This window comes from Sapajus apella, unplaced genomic scaffold (assembly GCF_009761245.1).
Source record: "Sapajus apella isolate SASKATOON/1434 unplaced genomic scaffold, GSC_monkey_1.0 scaffold83, whole genome shotgun sequence".
In the NCBI taxonomy this organism is placed as follows: Eukaryota; Metazoa; Chordata; class Mammalia; order Primates; family Cebidae; genus Sapajus; species Sapajus apella.
Window position 1 is genome coordinate 5700381 of NW_022437023.1, and position 19365 is coordinate 5719745.

The 19365-nt window shown below is 42.5% G+C and overlaps 1 protein-coding gene and 1 non-coding gene across 2 annotated transcripts in view; one reads left to right on the top strand and one right to left on the bottom strand.

The window, feature by feature from the left end:
* The window catches only part of LOC116533549 (BTB/POZ domain-containing protein 9), a 176146-nt gene that overhangs the window by 23224 nt on the left and 133557 nt on the right, over positions 1–19365 (bottom strand). The window lies entirely within an intron of this gene.
* On the top strand, positions 13044–13116 carry LOC116533755. The gene has a single exon (XR_004261434.1). It is a non-coding gene; the product is annotated as a small nucleolar RNA SNORD45 (small nucleolar RNA).

Here is a 19365-nt window from a genome sequence, read left to right on the forward strand (position 1 = left end):
GTAAAAATGCTATTCTTCACACATGAAGGTGATACCATCTGAACATGCCCAGGGCTTGCACTGGTGGCCTATTTTCTTAGTGGGCGACTGCTGTCCTCTCAGACCCCCAGCCGTCTTGGGGAAGGTCTGCTAGATGGGTTGCAGCCCGTGGGCTGGCAGGGGGACCTGCAAGGCGCTGTGGGGTTTCCACAGGCCTAGCTGTCTCTCGTGAGCCAAGCAGTGGAACTCACCACACACTCACGTCCTTCCTCCAGCAGGTGAGGGGAAGTGAAGGGAGCCACCCCTGGCCAACGTTCACACTATTTAGGACATCAGAGTCCCATCCTTGTCCCTAAAGGAAGCTAAAGAGTACACTAAAGCTGGCTCACTGGCTGCTTCTTGGGCCACGCCTCCAGGAAAGGGAAGCTATTGTGAGGGACAATAGCTGGTGACAGCTATTAGGTTCAAGTTGCAGTTTTACAAAAAGGACTGGCATGGGGAAGCAGCGGGAAGAGAAGAAACTGAGCAAAGATTTTATTCTTCTCAGCCTTCCAGCTTGATGCCTGTCAAATCTCCAGGTGATTCTGGACATAAAGGTACAAGTTGACAGTTGGAAGCTCTTGGCCCTCAACAACATGCGTGTGGCTCTGAGAATGAAGGCAGGCCCAGAATCATGGCCCTGTGTTCCCACGCATTCCTCCCTCCATGATGTAGAGGAGGCTGAAGGAGCACAGGTAGTGATACGGTCCCGCTGGGAGCCATCCTGGGCAGAGCCGGTCTGAGCCTGGGTCTCCCTCTCCTTTCTCCCTTGCTGCTCCTCTTGCCTCCACTCCCCTCTCCCTACACTAGGCTGCTGCAGTGGGCTTAGGGCTCTGGACTCTGGCCCCACTGCCCTTGCTTATGCTTGGGGAAGCAGGGGAGGCAGGGCTGGCAGCCCAGCAGAGTGAGCACGAGGGAACATTTGAAGAGTAACAAGATCAGAAGGTCTCAATTTAATACCAATCCCCCATTACAGTGCATTAATATCTAATCACATTGGACTTCAACCTGAGAGTTGAATATATGATTTCATTTTCAGCAGAGCTGGATACCAATTCTAAGACCAAAGTACCAGTAGAAAGAGAAGTTGCTGAGGATGAGGAAATGAGGATCTCTCTTCCCACATCAGATTCCACTTCCCCTGAACTTCTTCAAAATAACTTGCCATGCTGTTTGAAGGGGAAATGACAAGGTGGCATTGGAGTGGTCACCACATGACTGTGCCACATTTGCAATCACTGTGAAACCTCAAAGGAGCTGCCTCAGCTGAGATTTCACAGGGCCAGAAAACCACCAGCATTGTTTAGTCAATGCAAAAGCTTTTATTGGGCTTTTATTGATAGCTGCATAAACATTCCAACCCACCAGATACCCAGAATCTCTTCTCTAGTAGGAAAGACAACAGCCCACTAGAGGCCTGGCAGCCCACCCACTCCAGAGCCAGGGCTGGGCACTGAGAGGAAGGTGTTTGAACAGGAATGATGAATGTCAAAAAATAAATGTGGTCTTTGCTTTGAGAGCTTAATAAAATCAAAAACCCCACACAGGATTGAAGTCCCAACCCCCCCATACTGGCTCTGACTGGACAAGCTGTTGCCCTCTCCGAGCGCACTTTCCTCATTTAAGCAACATTGACAGAAATAACACCGCTCACCTGCTCACAGCAACGCATCTAGAATGAGGTCCCAATGATGTCCAATTGTAAATATGTATCTATACACATATGTGTTACTTTTAAATTTTTATTTAATAAAAAATTTTAAACTTATTTTTTAAATTTCTTCTTTATTCTCTCCCATGCACACATGTGTGGAACTATACACATATGTATTAAAACAGAGACATCTATAAGAATGTTTGCCAAAATGTTGATCCAGATTTTAGCTTTGGATGAAAAAATTTCAAGAGACATTTGGTTTACTTTGGTGCTTTTCTGTACTGTTTGAACTTGGTACAACATACAACACATGTAAGCATTAAACAAAAGCACCTATCTTGCCTATTGTCCAAGGATTTAATAATACAGATCACACAGCATGGAGCCAGTGAGAACAGCAGCACTGTATTATTGTGCAAAGTATTCCAGCAGAGAGGATCACGGGTGACAGTCAAGACAGCAGGCTTCACTCCTGGTCTTTCAGGACTAGGGGCAATGTGGCACAGGGGTGAAGAGCATGAGCCCTGTACCCGGGCTGCCAGTGACTGAATCTTTATCTTGTACTTTTAACAGTTCTAGGACCTTAAGCAAGTTGCTTAGCCTCTCTAGGTCACAGTCTCTTGATCTGTAAAATGGGAATAATAGGAATAACTGCCTCAAATTTTTTTTGTAAAGATTAAATACATTAACAAATATAAAACATCTAGAAAAGTATTGGCATACATTAAGTACTAAAAAAATTAGTTGATATTGTTATTACCACTATAATTATATTCAGCGAATGAGCCTGGACAAGATACACTGGGTTCCTGGGCTTCACCTGTGAGTTGTCAAGTTTGACAGTGTATGATTCAGTGACTAAGTTCCGGGGGCACCCAAGGCGACTCCCATCAGCAGCCATGTCTTGGAGGCAGACAAGGAGCTGGGCTTTGGAAGAATTAAACAAGTATTTTTTTGAATACGTTCTTGAGCTTGGTACCTGCTGGGTGTTACGGAGGACACAGGCAAGACGTAGTGCCCCTTCCTTAAGCAGTCTGTGATCTCACCAGGGAGATTAGCTATCCTTCCACAGACTAATTAGAGAACAATGCAAACACTACAGTGGTTCCAACTTACAAACCCGTGCTGTTCCAAAACTTGCCATGTCATTGGTTGTCTGATGCTTAGAAACAGCTTTTCCACAGAACAAAGCTATACATTTTGAGAGGGTGCCCAGGCTCACCCAAAAAACTCAATTTAACCCATAATGAAGCTAAAATACTATGTATATGAAGTTTAAAAAAGGAAAAAAAAGGCTAGGCGCAGTGGCTCACACCTGTAATCCCAGCACTTTGGGAAGCCAAGACAGGCAGGTCACAAGGTCAAGAGATCGAGACCATCCTGGCCAACATGGTGAAACCCTGTCTCTACTAAAAATACAAAAAATTAGCTGGGTGTGGTGGTGCGTGCCTGCAGTCCCAGCTACTGGGGAGGCGGAGGCAGGAGACTTGCTTGAACCCGGGAAGCAGAGCTTGCAGTGAGCTGAGATGGCGCCACTGTACTCCAGCGTGGCGCCTGGCGATGGAGCAAAACTCTGTCTCAAAAAAAAAAAAAGTAAAGAGATATTGTTGCCAGAGTAGTAATTAAGCAAAACCCAGAAAAACAAGGGATTTAAAACAATCCTTCTAAAGCTGCTGCTTGAGGAATGAGGATTCAATTCTGTAATGCAAATGAAGTCATGGGATGTAGCTGGAACATGGTAGGTGGTCTGTCAATAAGGAAAGTTAAAAAATGGGCCAAGTTTGTCATCCTAAAAGCCTTTTCCAACCACAGACCGCTGGGTGGTTTACAAAGTATCTTAGAGTCGTGATCTATCTCATTTGGTTCCCGACACAATCTTTTAGGTAGGGAGCCAGCCAATCTGAATTCCATTTCAGAGGCAAGGAAACTGAGGCAAAGAGAAGTAATCTGTGGGATATCTTAGAGCTGTCAGGATACAGTCAGTAACAGAAGCCAGATTTAATGACTATTAGTTTAGGTTCCTTCCACCAGAGGGCAAGATGAGGACCTTCCAAATAATTTAGAGGCCAGGGCACCGACTAGTCACTGTCCCCTGGGTTTTATTTTCCTGGCTCCCAGATAGTACTGACACCTCACTTACATGTCTATGTCATGACTCCAGGGCCAGAAACCACAGTGGCCAGAACCATAGGGATCATACACAGTAGTGGATCATAAGGTGGTCTCAGGTAAGTGACAGTCCGCTGAAGTCTCTGTTTCCCATGTGAGGTAGGGGTGATAGCCGTACAGTATTTACCATTTGGGGTTGTGAGGACTCAAGGAGAAAACACAAACAGCATGGCACATGGTGAAAGCAAATTAACTGTTGGCTATTACTCTCACATCACATTCACACATATGGCAAACTGGAAAGAAGAGAGGCTCAGCAGGTGCTCTCTCTACAAAAAGATCAATATGGAGAAAGATCTAAGACAGAAGGCTGTGCTCAAAAGCAAGTCAGAGGACAGGATGTACAATATGGGATTATACACACTAAACTGTAGGCGTGACTCAGGCAAACATACAGGTCTGTGAAATATTGGGAAATATTCTGGTAGGATGGATGCTAAATTCATGACAGTGACTATCTCTGAGGAGGGGGCGAGGACCGGGACTGCTGATGGGGAACAAAGGCAATTTCAACATTAACTAGACTGTTTCATTTCTTTGATTAAAATAAAAAAGAAGAAGTATATACAAAAAATATTACATATGGTCAATTCTGGGGATAAGTATGTGAGCAAATGTTATATTACTTTTATTATGTTATGTATTTTAAACAGTTCTTGAAATAAATAGACACAGAAGAGGAGAACGGGATTAAAACTGTGTCTGTGTTCATGTGGGCAGGAATTTGCCGGAGACAGAATTAGCTAAATTGCAAACATAAAAATTAGGGGGAAAAGTGGAGTTGGTCCTGCAGTAGCAGTGTGGATTTGGCAGGCGGTGCTCCTGGCTCCAGCCAGCTGTGTCCCCGTCGGAAGGAAGTAGAGGACAGGAGAGCCACCGGGGGAGGAATGTGCGGTTGCCATCAGTATGCGCGGGGTTTATGTGAGTGGCTCTGGATGACGAGGACACTGCACCGGCCCACCGGTGATGGGAGACAGCTCAGTGGAGAGCAGCTCTCTGTCCTGAGCCTTGTTCTGCCTTTTCTGGGGATTCAGGATCCAAGGGTGAGGGTGCCTAGTCTTCTTGAATCTGGAAGATTATGTAACTCTACTGTACATGCTGTAAAGAGAATGCACATATCAGAACTTTTCTGCAGCAGACCTGTTGAACCCTGGGGAGATGGAGACAGGAAACCATTTGGCCAAGGCCAGACTGGCAGGTAAACACAGCAGACTCAACACATTGGCATAGTCTCTATTCTCTCCACTCAAAGGGCAGTAAAGAAATATATGTTTCCCATCAAATATATGTGTTATATATTAATTAATACATGCAGACACATGCATGACCACAAAACAAAGAGGAAGGATGAGGAAGTGTGACCATCTCTCTGCATCGGCACCTCAGAGAGATGGCACACGGGAAGCAAGTGGATTCACACCACAGAACCCTAGAAAGGCTCAGGTCCTCGAGTCATCGGCTACCTCTCAAAGTGGAGGTATGCAGGGGGCTGAACCAGGAAGACTGGCTGAAAGCAGGAAAAAGGAGCAGGTGCACTCCTCAAATCCCTTCCCTTCCTTCCTGCAGAGTGGGAACAAGCATTCCTTCACTTTGACAGGAGGCACATATTTCCCTCTGGAGGCCATGAACAGAGAAGATCTGAACTCTGGGGCCCTAGGCACAGCAGAGAGTAGAATCCTGCAGCAGCTGAGAGCACAGGAGTTACATGGAAGTCACATCCCAGATGGTAAGACCCCCAGTTCCATTCCCTTCCTTGGCTTTCAGGCCACTGTGATAGTCTTAAACCCTAGACAAAAGACTGGAGAGTCCCTTTCAGGAGCCGCTGACTAGTCCAAGAGGACAGATACTGAATGACCTTCCTTCTCTCTGTTCCTCTCTCCTTTCTTCCATAAACATATATTAGGTCCTTACTATGGAATAAGCCCATTTTAAATCCTGAGGATATAGCACACAACAAAGTCCCTGCCCTCAAAGAGCTTATATTCTAATGAGACAGAAAAAAAACAACAACAAATTTATCAGAGTTAACAGGGGGCTATGGAGAAACACAAAACAGTGTTAAGTAGACTGGGAGGAATGCATGGCTTTAGTTAACACGTTTAGCGATGGTCTCTTTGGAAAGCTGACAAATGAGCTAACACTTACACAGCTGGAAGACAGGGTCATGCAGATCTGAAAGCGCATTCCAGCGAGAAGGCACAGAAAGCACCAGTGTGCTGGGCAGGGGTATCCCAGTGAAACATCTAATCCCTGCCTGATAACACTCAACGAAGCCCACAAACCCATGCATATTCTAGAAGCTTCTAGCCAGCTTTCACAATGCCTAACATTTAAAGGGGAATGGTGGCAATAAAAGCCTGGGCTGCTGCCCCTAGAATGTAGGCAGGGGTGACCACAGGTTACCACCCTCAAGGCTTGAAGTGGAGGCACAAACAAGGCTCTATTTTAGGGCCTGCCCCTACAGACTGCACACTGTTCTGGAGCCCAGTGGAGCTCGACTTGAGATCAGGAGAAGCATGGCCTGCCGTCCTCAGGGCTTAGATGTGCGGAGGCTATGCACCCAGGGCTGAGGTGCAACCAAGGTGCTGGCTACCACAGCAGGGGTGGAGGTATGAGCATCACGGGCATTTCCCACCTGCAGGCCTAAGCTACTGTCACTGAAGGTGGTACTGCCCTCTCCAGGGAAACGAATGAAAATAAAAACACAACAGACCAAAACCTGTGGGACACTGCAAAAGCAGTACTCAGAGGGAATTTTAAAGATTTAAGTGCCTATATCCAAAAAGTAGAAAGTTTCAAATAAACAATGTAACAATGTACCTCAAGAAACTGGAAAAGCAAGAACAAACCAAACTCCTAAATTATCAGGAGGAAAAAAAAATAAAGATCAGAGCAGAATTAAGTGAAATAGAGACTAAAGAAAAATACAAAGGATCAATGAAATGGAAAATTGGTTCTTAAAAAAGATAAAACAAAATTGATAAACTGCTAGCTAGACTAGCCAAGAAGACAGAAGACCCAAATTAACAAAATTAGAAATGAAAAAGGAGACATTACAATTGATAACACAGAAATACAAAAGATCATCAGAGACTATTCTGAACAACTATATGGTAACCACCTAGAAAACTTAGAGAAAATGGACAAATTCCAGGAAACATGGAATCTATTAAGATTGAATCAAGAAGAAATAGAAAACCTAAACAGACCAATAATGAGTAGTGTGAAATGGAATCCATAATAAAAAGTCTCCCAAAAAAGAAAAACTCAAGACCTGATGGATTCACTGCCAAATTCTACCAAACATATAAAGAAGAACTAATACCAATTCTCTTCAAACTATTTAAAAAAAATTGGGTGGCACATGCCTGTAGTCCCAGCTACTTGGGAGGCTGAGGCAGGAGAATCGTTTGAGTCTGGAAGTTTGACAGTGAGCTATGATTGTGTCATGCATGCCAGTCTGGGCAACAGAGCAATTCCCTGTCTCTTAAAAAAAAAAAAAAAAAAACCAAACCCAAAACCAAAAAAATCCCCCGAAAGTGAAGAGGAGGGAACACTCCCTAACTCATTCTACAAGACCAGCATTACCCTGACACCAAAACCAGACAGGAACACAAACAACAAAAGAAAACTATAGGCCAGTATCCTTGATGAACACAGACACAAAACTTCTCAACAAAATACTAGCAAACCAAATTTAACAGAACATCAAAAAAATAATACACCATGATCAAGTGGGATCTAACCCAGGGATGCAAGGACGGTTTAACAGACACAAATCAATAAACATGATACATTAGATCAACAAAATAGAGGACAAAAACTATATGATCATTTCAACAGACACAGAAAAAGCATTTAATAAAATTCAACATCACTTCATAATAAGAAGCCTCAACAAATTAGCCATATAAGGAATATACCTCAAAATAATAAAGGCCATCTATGACAAACCCGTAGCTAACATGGTACTGAATGGGGAAATGTTGAAATTCTTTTCCGTAAGAACTGGAGAAAGACAAGGATGCCCACTCTCACGACTCCTATTCAATACAGTAGTAGAAGTCATAGGCAGGGCAATTAAGCAAGAGAAAGAAATAAAAGGCATTCAAATTGGAAAAGAGGACATCAAACTGTCCCTCTTTGCAAATGACATCTTATATTTAGAAAGACCAAAGGATTCCACCAAAAAACTCTTAGAGGTGATAAGCAAATTCAGTAAAGTTGCAGGATACAAGACCATCACACAAAATTCAGTAGCATTTCTATACACCAATAATGAAATAGCCAAGAAAGAAATCAAGAAGGCAGTCACATTTACAATAGCTACCATGGAAAAAAATACCTAGGAATAAATTTAACCAAGGAGGTGGAAGAGCTCTACCAGGAAAACTACAAAACACTGATGAAAGAAACTGAAAAGAATACAAACACATGGAAACTCATCTCATCCCCACGGATTAGAATAATTAACATCATTAAATGACCATACTTCCTAAAGCAATATACAGATTCAATACAACCCCCAACCAAAATGTCATTTTTTTTTACAGACATAGAAAAAAAAAATCCTAAAATTCAGGTAGAACCGAAAAAGAGCCAGTAGAGCTAAAGCAATCCTAAGAAAAAAGGACAAAGCTGGAGGTATCACACTACCTGGCTTCAAAATATATTACAAGGTTATAGTAATCAAAACAGTTGGTATGAGTAAAAAACAGACACAAAGACCAACAGAATGTACTAGAACACCCAGAAACATATCCACATATTTACAGTCAACTGGTATTTGACAAAGGAACCAAGAACTTACACCAGGGAAAGGACACCCTCTTCAATAAATGGTGCTGGGAAAATTGGATATCCATAAGCAAACTGAACCCCTATCTCTCATCATATTTAAAAATCAATTCAAGATTGATTAAGACTTAAATGTAAGACCTGAAACTATAAAAATACTAGAAGAAAACATACAGAAAACAGTTCAGGATATTGGTCTAGCCAAATGCGACTATATTAAATTTAAACATTTATGCACAGCAAAGTAAATAATCTACAGAGTGATAGGGTAATCTGTTGAATGGAAGAAAGTATCTGCAAACTATTCACCCAACAAGGAACTAATATCCAGAATGTACAAAAATAAAATCTCATTAGAAAGTGGGCAAAGGACATGAATAGATACTTCTCAAAAGAAGACATGCAAATAGCCAAGAGTATTTGAAAAATTGCTCAACATCACTAAGCACTGGGAAAATGTAAATAAAAACCACAATGAGGTAACATCTCACCCCAGTTAGAATGCTATTATGAAAATGACAAAAAATAACAGGTGTTGGTAAGAATGCAGAGAAAAAGGAACCCTTATGTACTGCTGGTGATAATGTAAATTAAGTTAGTACAGCCACCATGGAAAACAGTATAGAGTGGCGATTTCTTAAAAAATTGCAACTATTTTTCAAGGTGAGAAATTTTAAAAAATCTAAAAATAGAACCAGAAGAAATGAATAAATTCCTGGAAACATACAATCTACCAAATGATCCAGCAATTTCACTTCTGGCTATCTGAGCAAAGGAAAAGAAGTCAGCATTTTCAAAGGCATACCTGAACTCATATGTTAATGTGACACTATTCACAATAGCAGAGATATAGTATCAACCTAAGTGTCCATCAGTGGATGGAAGGGTAAAGAAAATGTGCTATATTTACATAATACAATACTATTTGGCCATAAAAAATAATGAAATCACATTATGTGCAGCAACGTGGATGAAACTGAAGGTCATTATGTTAAGTGATATAATTCAAGCCCAGAAAGACAAATCCCACGTTTTACTCATATGTAGGAGCTAAAAAAACTGTATCATATGGAAATAGATAACAGAATGATAGATGCCAAAGGGTGGGAACGGTGTGAGGGTGGGAGGGGGAAATGAACAAAGGGAGGTGAATGGGTAGGAACTCACAGTTAGATAGAAGAAATAAGTTCTAATGTTCCATAGCAGACTAGGGTGACTATAGTTAGCAACAACATAATGTATATTTCGAAGGAGCTAAAAGGGACTTGAAATGTTACTCAACACATAGAAATGAAAAATACTCAAGGTAATGAATACCCCAAATAACCTGACTTGATCATTACACATTCTATGCATGTAAAAAACATTCATATGTACCCCATAAATATGTAAAACACTGTGTATCAATGAAAGAAAAAATTTAAAAAGATAGTAACAAGTGTTGATGAAAATGTGAAGAAATTGGACCCTTATATACTGCTCATGGGATTGATTGTCAATGGTGTAGCCACTTTGGAAAACAATCTGTCACTTCCTCAAATGGCTCAATAGGTGTAATATGATCCAAAAATTCTACTTCTAGATATATTCCCAAGAGAAATGAAAACACATGTCCACACAAAAACTTGTTCACGAATGTTCACAGCAGTATTATTCATAATAAAAAAATGGAAACAACTCAAAATGTCCATCAACTGGTGAATGAATAGATAAAATGTAGTATATCTATACATTGGAATATTGTTCAGCAATAATAAGAGTTTTAATTATATGCTATTAACATAATACTGATGAATCTGCTAAGTGAAAGAAGCCAATCACAAAGGATCATGTATTGTATGATTCCATTATATGAAATGTACAGAATATAGAGACAGAAAGTAGATTAGGGGTTGCCTAGGGCTGGGGAGTTAATTGGGGGGATTGGGAGGTGATAGCTACTGGGTATGTGGTTTCTTCTTGGAGTAATGAAAATGTTCAAAAATTGATTGTGGTGATGGATGCAAACTCTCTGAATGTACTAAAGCCATGGAATTGTATACTTTCAATGGGTGAATTGTATGGTATATAAATTATATCTCAATAAAGCTGTTTAAAATATTCCAAAAAAGGGTGGAAACAGCCAGTCAAGGATCACCAAAGAAAGACTGTAACACGAAAGATAAAAACTAACAGCAAATAAAGAAAAATAATAACTCAGGGGACATCGATACAATTCAGTAAGCAGAATAAAGCTTCAGGAAAAAAACCCTAAATTATCCTCAGAAAGATAAAAGGAAGCATTATTCCATCTTTGAAAAAGGAATAAATAAAATGATATGGAAAGGGACATTTTAGTGAACAAGAAAGCGCTCCTGTAAATTAAAACTATGAGTGACATAAATAATTCAACAAATGGGTTAGAAAGTTAAGTTGAGGAAACTTCCCAGCATGTCAAATCAAATGACAAAGATAAAACATAGAAGAGAAAGTATAAGAGAATAAAGAATCAAATGAGGGTTCCATAATCTAATTACATGTTCCAGTAAAAAATATAATGTCCAGAGAAAATACGAGCTAGGAAATTGCCAAAGTCACACAACAAATTTTCCCAGACATGAAGGACATAAGTTTCCAGGTTAAAGATCCCACTAAGTAGCCATTACAAGAAATGAGAGAAGATCCACACTGAAGTATATTATTTAGAAACTTCAGAAGATCTTAAAAGTTCTGAAGGTGGAAAAAGCAGGTCATCACAAAGACCTGGGAATCAGGTTCACATAAATTCTTCAAAAGCAACATTGGGGGTCAGAAGATAATGAATCACTTCCTTCCAAATGCTGAGAGAAAAATTTGTTCCCAGCCATGAGACTGTTCCCAGCCATAGGAATATTCCCAGACAAATGAAGCCAAGTGTGAGAACTGAATAAAGAAATTTTCATTGAGGCATTAAAAAAAATTCACCTCCATCCTCTCTCTTTGTATTTATGTGAAGAAAAATTTTTAAAAAGTAAAAATAAAAACTTTACCTCCAATGCATTCACAAGAAACTAACAGAAAATGTGTTCCACCAAAAAAAGGGACTAACTTAAGACAAAGAAAGTTATGGGATCATATCACTTCAGGACAGGAGTTCGAGAACAGCCTGGCCAACCTGGCGAAACCCTGTCTTTACCAAAAATACAACAATTAGTTAGGTATGGTGATGCACACCTGTAGTACCAGCTACTCAGGAGGCTGAGGCACGAGAATTCCTTGAACCTAAGACGTGGAGGTTGCAGTGAGCCAAGACTGTGGTACTGTACTTCAACCTGGGTGACTGCACTCCAGCCTGGGTGACAGAGAAGGACTCTGTCTAAAAATAAAAGAAAGAAATAAAGTTATGGGATCCACAAAACAGAGAATATGACATGGAATAAAGGCAAGAGGAATTCCTAAGATAGTGGGATGGGAGATCCCAGGATGAGAGCTGTAAAACAGGCCCACAGCACAACTAGTCCAGATTGGAGAGGTAAGGCGGGCAGCACATGGGAACATCTCAAGGGAGAAAGAGAAACTAACTGATCAGATGTGTTAGGCCAGGTTATAAGAATTTGCGTTGCTCTGACAAAAGTTAGGGGGAAGAATCAGCGATAATCACAGAAAATTAATGAATGATAGTTATACACAAAACTAAGCAACTTTTAACTCGAGGAAAAACAAATGACAAAAAAAAAAAAAAGGTGGTCGTAGTACAGCACCTTTTTTGGTTGTGTACTGAACAACAGTTACACAGTCATCCTAATGCCAATGAGAAATCTGATACAAAGAAAAATTGTGATTTAACTAAACAGGAGGATGGAGCAGACAGGAGCATGCATGTACTTGCAAGAAGGGCAATGAAGCTAAATCCTTATCTTTCAAAGTAGGAACACAACAGATAATTCCAGTAATGTAATTAAGAAATAGTAGAACAAGCATATAGTTTAGAATATGAAGGTACAGACCAAAAAAAAAAAAAAAGTCTAAAAGAGATGACTATGTTGGCCTCAAAATCTAAAAGTCTGATCACGTGTTATGTTGGACAAAGTGTGGGGGACACACGCACTCTAATACACTGCCAGAGGAAGTACAAGTTGACATATCCTCAACTAGCAAAATGTTAAATACACATACCCCTAGAGCTAGCAATTCCCTTTTACTGCTTTAACTTATGATGTGCTTGCAGCATAGGGGAGAAGCAGGAATAGGGATTGCACTGCAGCAGCATTTGAACAGCAAGAGAACAACCTAAATGCTCATCCCTGTGGACCCAGTTAAGTAAATTATGGTACATCCCTATCCTTATAATGAAGGACTGTGAGCTGGGGAGTGGGAGATGGGGAGAGGGAGGAAACTCAAGAGATCTTCAAGGTACAGAAAAATCTGTATTAAAAGAAAATTAGGTCAATGATGTAATGGCATGTTATTAGCTGAATCCAAAGTTGGTAAGAGTTCTAAAATTACACTGAGGTTGGGCACAGTGGTTCATGCCTGTAATCCCAGCACTTTGGGAGGCGAAGGCAGGAGGATTCCTGGAGCCCAGGAGTTCAAGATCAGCCTGGGAGATATGGTGAGACCCTGTCTCTACAAAAACTAAAAAATTAGGTAGGTGTGGTGGCACAGGCCTGTAGTCCCAGCTACTTGGGAGGCTGACGTGGGAGGATCACCTGAGCCTGGGGGATCAAGGCTGCAGCGAGCTGTGACTGCACAACTGCATGACAGCCTGGGCGACAGAGCAAGACCCTATCTCAAAAATAAATAAATAAACATTAAAAGTAAAATAAAATTACACTGAAACTTTGGAGGAAAAAAAAGTAAATGTGGAGAATATATATACTTGTTTATGCATAAACTATCTCTGGAGGAAGAGGTGGGTAGGAGGGAAACATTTCACTGTCTACAGTTTTAGATTTTTAAATCACATTAAATGTTATTTTTTGGAATATATTGCTTTTTCAAAATAAATTTTTAGAAGAAGGAAAAGCAAAGCAGTTGCCTTTGGAGAGTGGGACTTGGGGTAGGGAGGGTAAAGCAGAGGACTGATTCTTTTTGTTGTAAGTCTTGTGGTTCTACTTCACTCTCAAAACTCTGTCCACGTATAACTTTGATAGAATTTTTAAAAATTACAATTAAACAAAAGTGGAGCCTAAGAAAGGGAGCAGAGTCTGTGGTAAAAGGAGCAGAAAAGGTACACGGGAAGCAGATGTATTTACAGCCTCTGGAGCAGGGCTGGAAGGCAGGCATGAACCTTTGGAACAGAGTCTTGAAAAGGGAGGAAATAATAAAAGCTGTCCCCTGTCAACTGAGCTTACAGCAGTGACGGTGGTGCCCTCTCTAAGTCGTGTGGCACTGAGCCATGAGAGGTATTAAGGGCCTTGAGTGAGCATCGAGACTTGCCTGAAGATCCCTCTGACAGTTCTTTATGAGTGAGCCTCTTGTGCTGACCCCACAGCTGCCCGCCGTCCCTCCAAGCATGCTGTTCTTATTGTCTGTTCTTATTGTTCTTATTGTAGTGATGGGCCAAGGACCACATTCATCTCTTTAATCATATCTAAAGATGATCTATGGACTGGGGATATGAGAGAGAGAGCATTTTCCAGAACACTGGGTGAGGTGGGAATTACTGCGTTTTAATAGCCCTGAAACCAGGCCTGCATGTCTGTTTCCGCTGGGTCCCCAAAGGCAGAGCTAGAGAGGGTGTCCCATATGGCAGAGATACAAAATCAGCCCAGATCCTGTTTATTCGCTTCTGAAGAGATTCCTGGGCTCCAAATCTCTGATACCAGTCTAAAGTGAAGACTCTGTGTGCAGGCCTCTGTCTAATCTGGCACCCCAGGAGTAAATTCTTTTGTTCTGTATGATGCTTAACTGGATTTGACAGCTGTCTCGCTGCCCAGACTTACAGGGAATTCTGGGTTCGCAACATTCACCCTGTTTGTCCGTTCAACAACTATGTATTGAGACACTCTATGTGTCAGGCTTAGGAAAAATGGGGCCAAGTTGGTCTAACCTGACTGCAGACCTGAGGCAGCAGAAAACTGTGCTAGGAACTATGGGAATTAGTGATTGGCCACGTGCTGACTAGCAAAAGGCTCACTAAGATCAAAAGTCACACACGGGAGCCTCACAGACATACTTTGCTGGTTTACTAAGTATTTTTTAAAAAGTTGAGTGAGCTGCCACTTAAACATTGGGAGATTTCACATCAAAATGCAGATGCCTCACTTCTCCTGAAAACCAGAAGATCTGGCATGCATGAGTCCTTTTCCCTGCCTGACAACAGCTAGGGCTGAGGAGAGCCTTTGGTGGTCTCTCTTACTCCCTGCAGCCTGCCCTGGCCTGCTGCACTCCCTCACATCACTCATCTGGTCCAAGGAGGTGGCCAAGTTTTTACCCCAGCCTGAGATAGAGCTCAGTGTTAAAATGGACTTTTGTACAGTAATCCCACCAAGTTCAAAATTCTTTGGAGATTTACCACCAGAACTGACATACAAATTACGTTTTAGGATTAAGAAAAGTAAATCCTTATACTGTTTTCTTCTTGGCCTCGAGACAGGTACAGATGAGGTTTGTGGAAGGACATAAGAGCTAACACAGTCCTCAGTTCCTGCTGCCTGCCTTCCCCTTGGCTATGGTTAGCACAAGTCTGGTTATAGCCGGACCAGTGGGTCTTAACCTTGTCTGCACATCAGAAGCACCCGTAGAGCTAAACTTTTGAACTCCCAGACCACAGCCCACAACAATTAAAGCTCAGAATCTCGGGGTGGGGGAAACCCTGGTCAAGTCCTTTTTAAACTCCTCAGGTGATTTCAGTGTATGGCCAAGGCAGGCCTCTTGCCCAGGTTGCGGACTGAGTGGTAGGGGCAGCTTGCTAGCATGGACATGTGGCATCTTCTGTCCCGACTACAGTCCACTTCCACCTCCCTGCCTGACTTCCCTCCTGGGATTCCTGGATCTAGGTAGGTGAGCATTTGATGCTTTCTGGCAGAGGAGGAACTTCAGACCTCTGTCTGGTAAATGCACTTGCATCTACTGCTCTAACATGAGTCAGTCTTGGGTTTTACCTTCTGTGCTCATAGCATAATTTTCCCTTTTAGAGGGAGGGGTTGCCTCTTAAAGAGGGGGGAGGGCCCTCCCACCAGCTCCTCATTGTCTTAACACTTTGGCAGCTAAAGAAAGGCCTGTTTCCCACGAACATTCATAGCGGTTTGAATGACTACGTGGGGAGACAGGGGAGCGGGCTGTTTTAATACTTGATGTCTCACTCAGTCCCCCAGCCCCAAGCCTGCTCCCACTCTGCCATACAGCCTTCTTGATTCCCCTAAGGGGATGCAGTAATTGATGATTAGCATTCCAAAGCTTGGCTTACATCCTGCTAGCCCGTCATATTTAATTACATTTTAACTATATTCGTCTTCGATAATAGCATGAACATAATTTAGATAATTATCTCTCTCTCTCTCTTATTCTCTGACTCTGTCTCACTTAGAGCTTCTTGCAACAAAAATCGCTTTCTCGGCTCAAATACATAAACAGACTCTGGGGCCAAGCGCTTTTCTTTCTCCTGCAGCAGCAGCTGTGCTAGAAACGCAATGGTTTTGAGTATTATGCAGAAAAAAAGCGAATTTGTGTTTCTTCCTGTCTCTGTATTCATGTTTGTACACAAGTGGTGGGAGAGTGTGTGTGTGTGCACATGTGTGTGTGTGTTTGTGTGTGTGTGTCTGCATCTAGGAAGGAGCTTTTGTGTAGTACAGAAACAGGAGATACCTAGTCAATCAAATTAGTGTCTATAAAGTAACCCTCTTGGTCTGGCATTTCTTTCTTACAAGGTTTAATGGTTTCCCTCCCAAATTTAAACTCTATTCAAACAGTTCCAAATGGCTAGTAAGTCTTTTGAAGAGATGTGTTCTTTCCAATAGGGTTTCTGTCACGCTTGGATCTTATAATTAATGCCCTTTATCCTTGTCTATTATCTGCTTTCTCCGAGAGACCATCAGGTATGAGAGAGAAACCGGGACTTTAGGGAGAGTGTCTTGAACACACTGCTACACATTACCAGGAGTCCCAGGCCCTCCTGAACGCCAAGTAGGTCATACGCATCTGATTTCCTCGGCCTAACAGCTTCCCTCCCCTTCCCCATTCTGGGCAAAAGGGATTCCTCAGAACCTTTGTTGGTTTTCCCAGAGCAGCTGGTCATTGTAGCTGAGCTCTTTAGGTATAAATATTTTTATGTTTACAAAGTTGAGGTCTCTGAGAAGATTCTGAACCAATAAAGGAATAAGAAATGGGTTAAGAAATAGCTATTATCCAAGCTAATCTTGCTCAAAGTTTGGGGACCCAGAGCCTAAAATAACAAATCAATTAATATGATACAGTGTGGAGATGGGAGGTTAGGGGTCCTTATCCCCAGATTATCCAGGTTTGGTCTGTGTCCTTGGAGCTCTCAAAGGCTCCAATAAAATATGGATTTTGTATAAAACATTCACTCTGGGCTGGGTGCAGTGGCTCATGCCTGTAATCCCAGCACTTCTGAAGGCCAAGGTGGGTGGATCACTTGAGGCCAGGAGCTTGAGACAAGACTGGCCAACAGGGCAAAAGCCTGTTTCTACTAAAAAATACAAAAATTAGGGAGGGTGTGGTGGTTCATGCCTGTAAAATCCTAGCTACTCGGGAGGCTGAGGCACGAGAATCACTTGAAGCTGGGAGGTGGAGGTTGCAGTGAGCTGAGATGACACCACTGCACTCCAGTCTGGGTGACAGAGTGAGACTCTGTCTCAAAAAAACAAAAAAAAAAGTCACTCTGGCTCAAACTTGTCTGACGTTGAACAGGGCTACAGGGCTGTATTTGTGTAGTTAAGAAATAAACTCTTGCTGTCACTTGCTTGGGAGGCCAAAATTCTTAGCTGTCCTTGGAAATAAACACTCAGAGCAGATTTCAGGACCTAGGCAGAGTGTCTTGGCCAACATTTTGCCACCACTGTGTTGAGCCCACCAACTGACCCTTCTCGTGTGACTGGCCCATGGCTGGCTGATGTGGGGAAGGGAAATCAGCAATTTCCTGATTCTGGCAACTGTGTAGTAACCTGTTGGCCCACTAGAAAAATGATTATAGAAACCACTTACCGTGGTCCCAGGACAGGCTGTGGGGTCCTGTCCTTGGTGATGTTAAAGAGGGGCACAGAAGTGGCCCTCCCTTGGTGGCTAGGAGAACAGGAAAGCCTGGAACTCTTTCTGAGTGAGGGCTCTCCATCCATGGTACAGGGTCTGCGCTAATCACTCCCACTCCTCAGTGATGGCTGCTGGGTGGAGTGACCTGGAAGCAACACTGGGCAACACTGGTCTGTGCTGAGGGGCCTGCCTGGGGCTGTGGTTCCACATGTGTGAAACTCCTACACAGAACAGGGTGGGCTACTCCGGGCCAGGCTGTGCTGGGGGACAGGAGGGTTGAGAAGGGGTAACACAGGACTACGGGACATGACCTTGCACAGGCTCCATAAACTTTGATTTGCTCCCTATGGCTCAGAAGGTTGTTCCTACTTTTGACCTCTCAGTACGTAGCTTAGGAGCTTGGGAATTTTGCTGAAATTTGCCTGCAAAATAACAAAAACCAGGGTGTAGGTTTCCACTGAATGGCAATGGCAGAAGAGGCAGCAGCTCGGCCACGCCCCCTTCCAGCAGGCATCTCTGGAGGCTGGCGAGGGGAGGGAGAAACTTCAGTCTGCTGTTCCCCAGAGGATTCCCTGACCCCAGGAAATACAATGCTAAACAAAGTTAGGGATTTAATGACATCAGCGGCTCCTTTCAGCCTGTGAGCAGGGCAGGCTAGCTCTGAAAAGGCTGCTGCCTCCAAGGAGACAGCTTCCTTCCCCTGGCTCCATGTGTCTGTCCAATACCACCCCCTTCTCCCCTAGCAGCACACTCCATCCCAGAGGCACCCGGGAAATGTGATGACTAGGGGTGGGCAGGAGCCAATTTTCAAATGTTAAGAATTTGGCAAATTCATTTCCTAGTGTTTTAAATACCAAAGGGATTTACAACACAATGAGGACCAACTGGCTCTGGAATTTCAGGTGTTTTTTTTTTTTAAGGGTGCTTTTGTGAAAATTAATGTCAAAAGCCCATGAAAAACAAAACCCAGCCCTGACCTATGACATCACACACAGCTAAGCAAGCTAGTGGCCTTCCAGAAGGATCACCAGACGGTCTCAGAATCAAACCTGATCAATTTCAAACCTAAAAATGACACTAAACCCCTGTGGGTACTCCAGATCTGATGACATGCCAAATTCGTTCAGCACCTGACACTGGGGAGATATTCAGTAAAAACTTTAAAAATAGACTCTCCCTCTCCAGCCATTAAGGGGCTGATATTTGCAGCTGAACTGAAGAAATTGGGGGCACTGGAGAGAGTTTAAAAAAATCTCTGGTGTTAAAAAAAAAAAGTTTTTCTATGATGAAAACTATTGCTCTTTGCATGGAGCCGCCCAAGATTAGCCTAGAGCTATTTAATGCACTGGAATCTCTGAAGATGAGTTCTGTAATAAAAAAGGTGAGAAGTCTTCGAGGCAGGCCCCATAAAGGCCCTTCCCAGGATCTGCATTAACTGTCACATGCAACACGATTAAAGTACTGCTTTCTGTGTGAACATTCAAGACAGTGACTGATCTGCAAGCCAATGAGTGAGGCAGTATGGCAGGTAACAATCTTTCTTCTGGGGACACTTT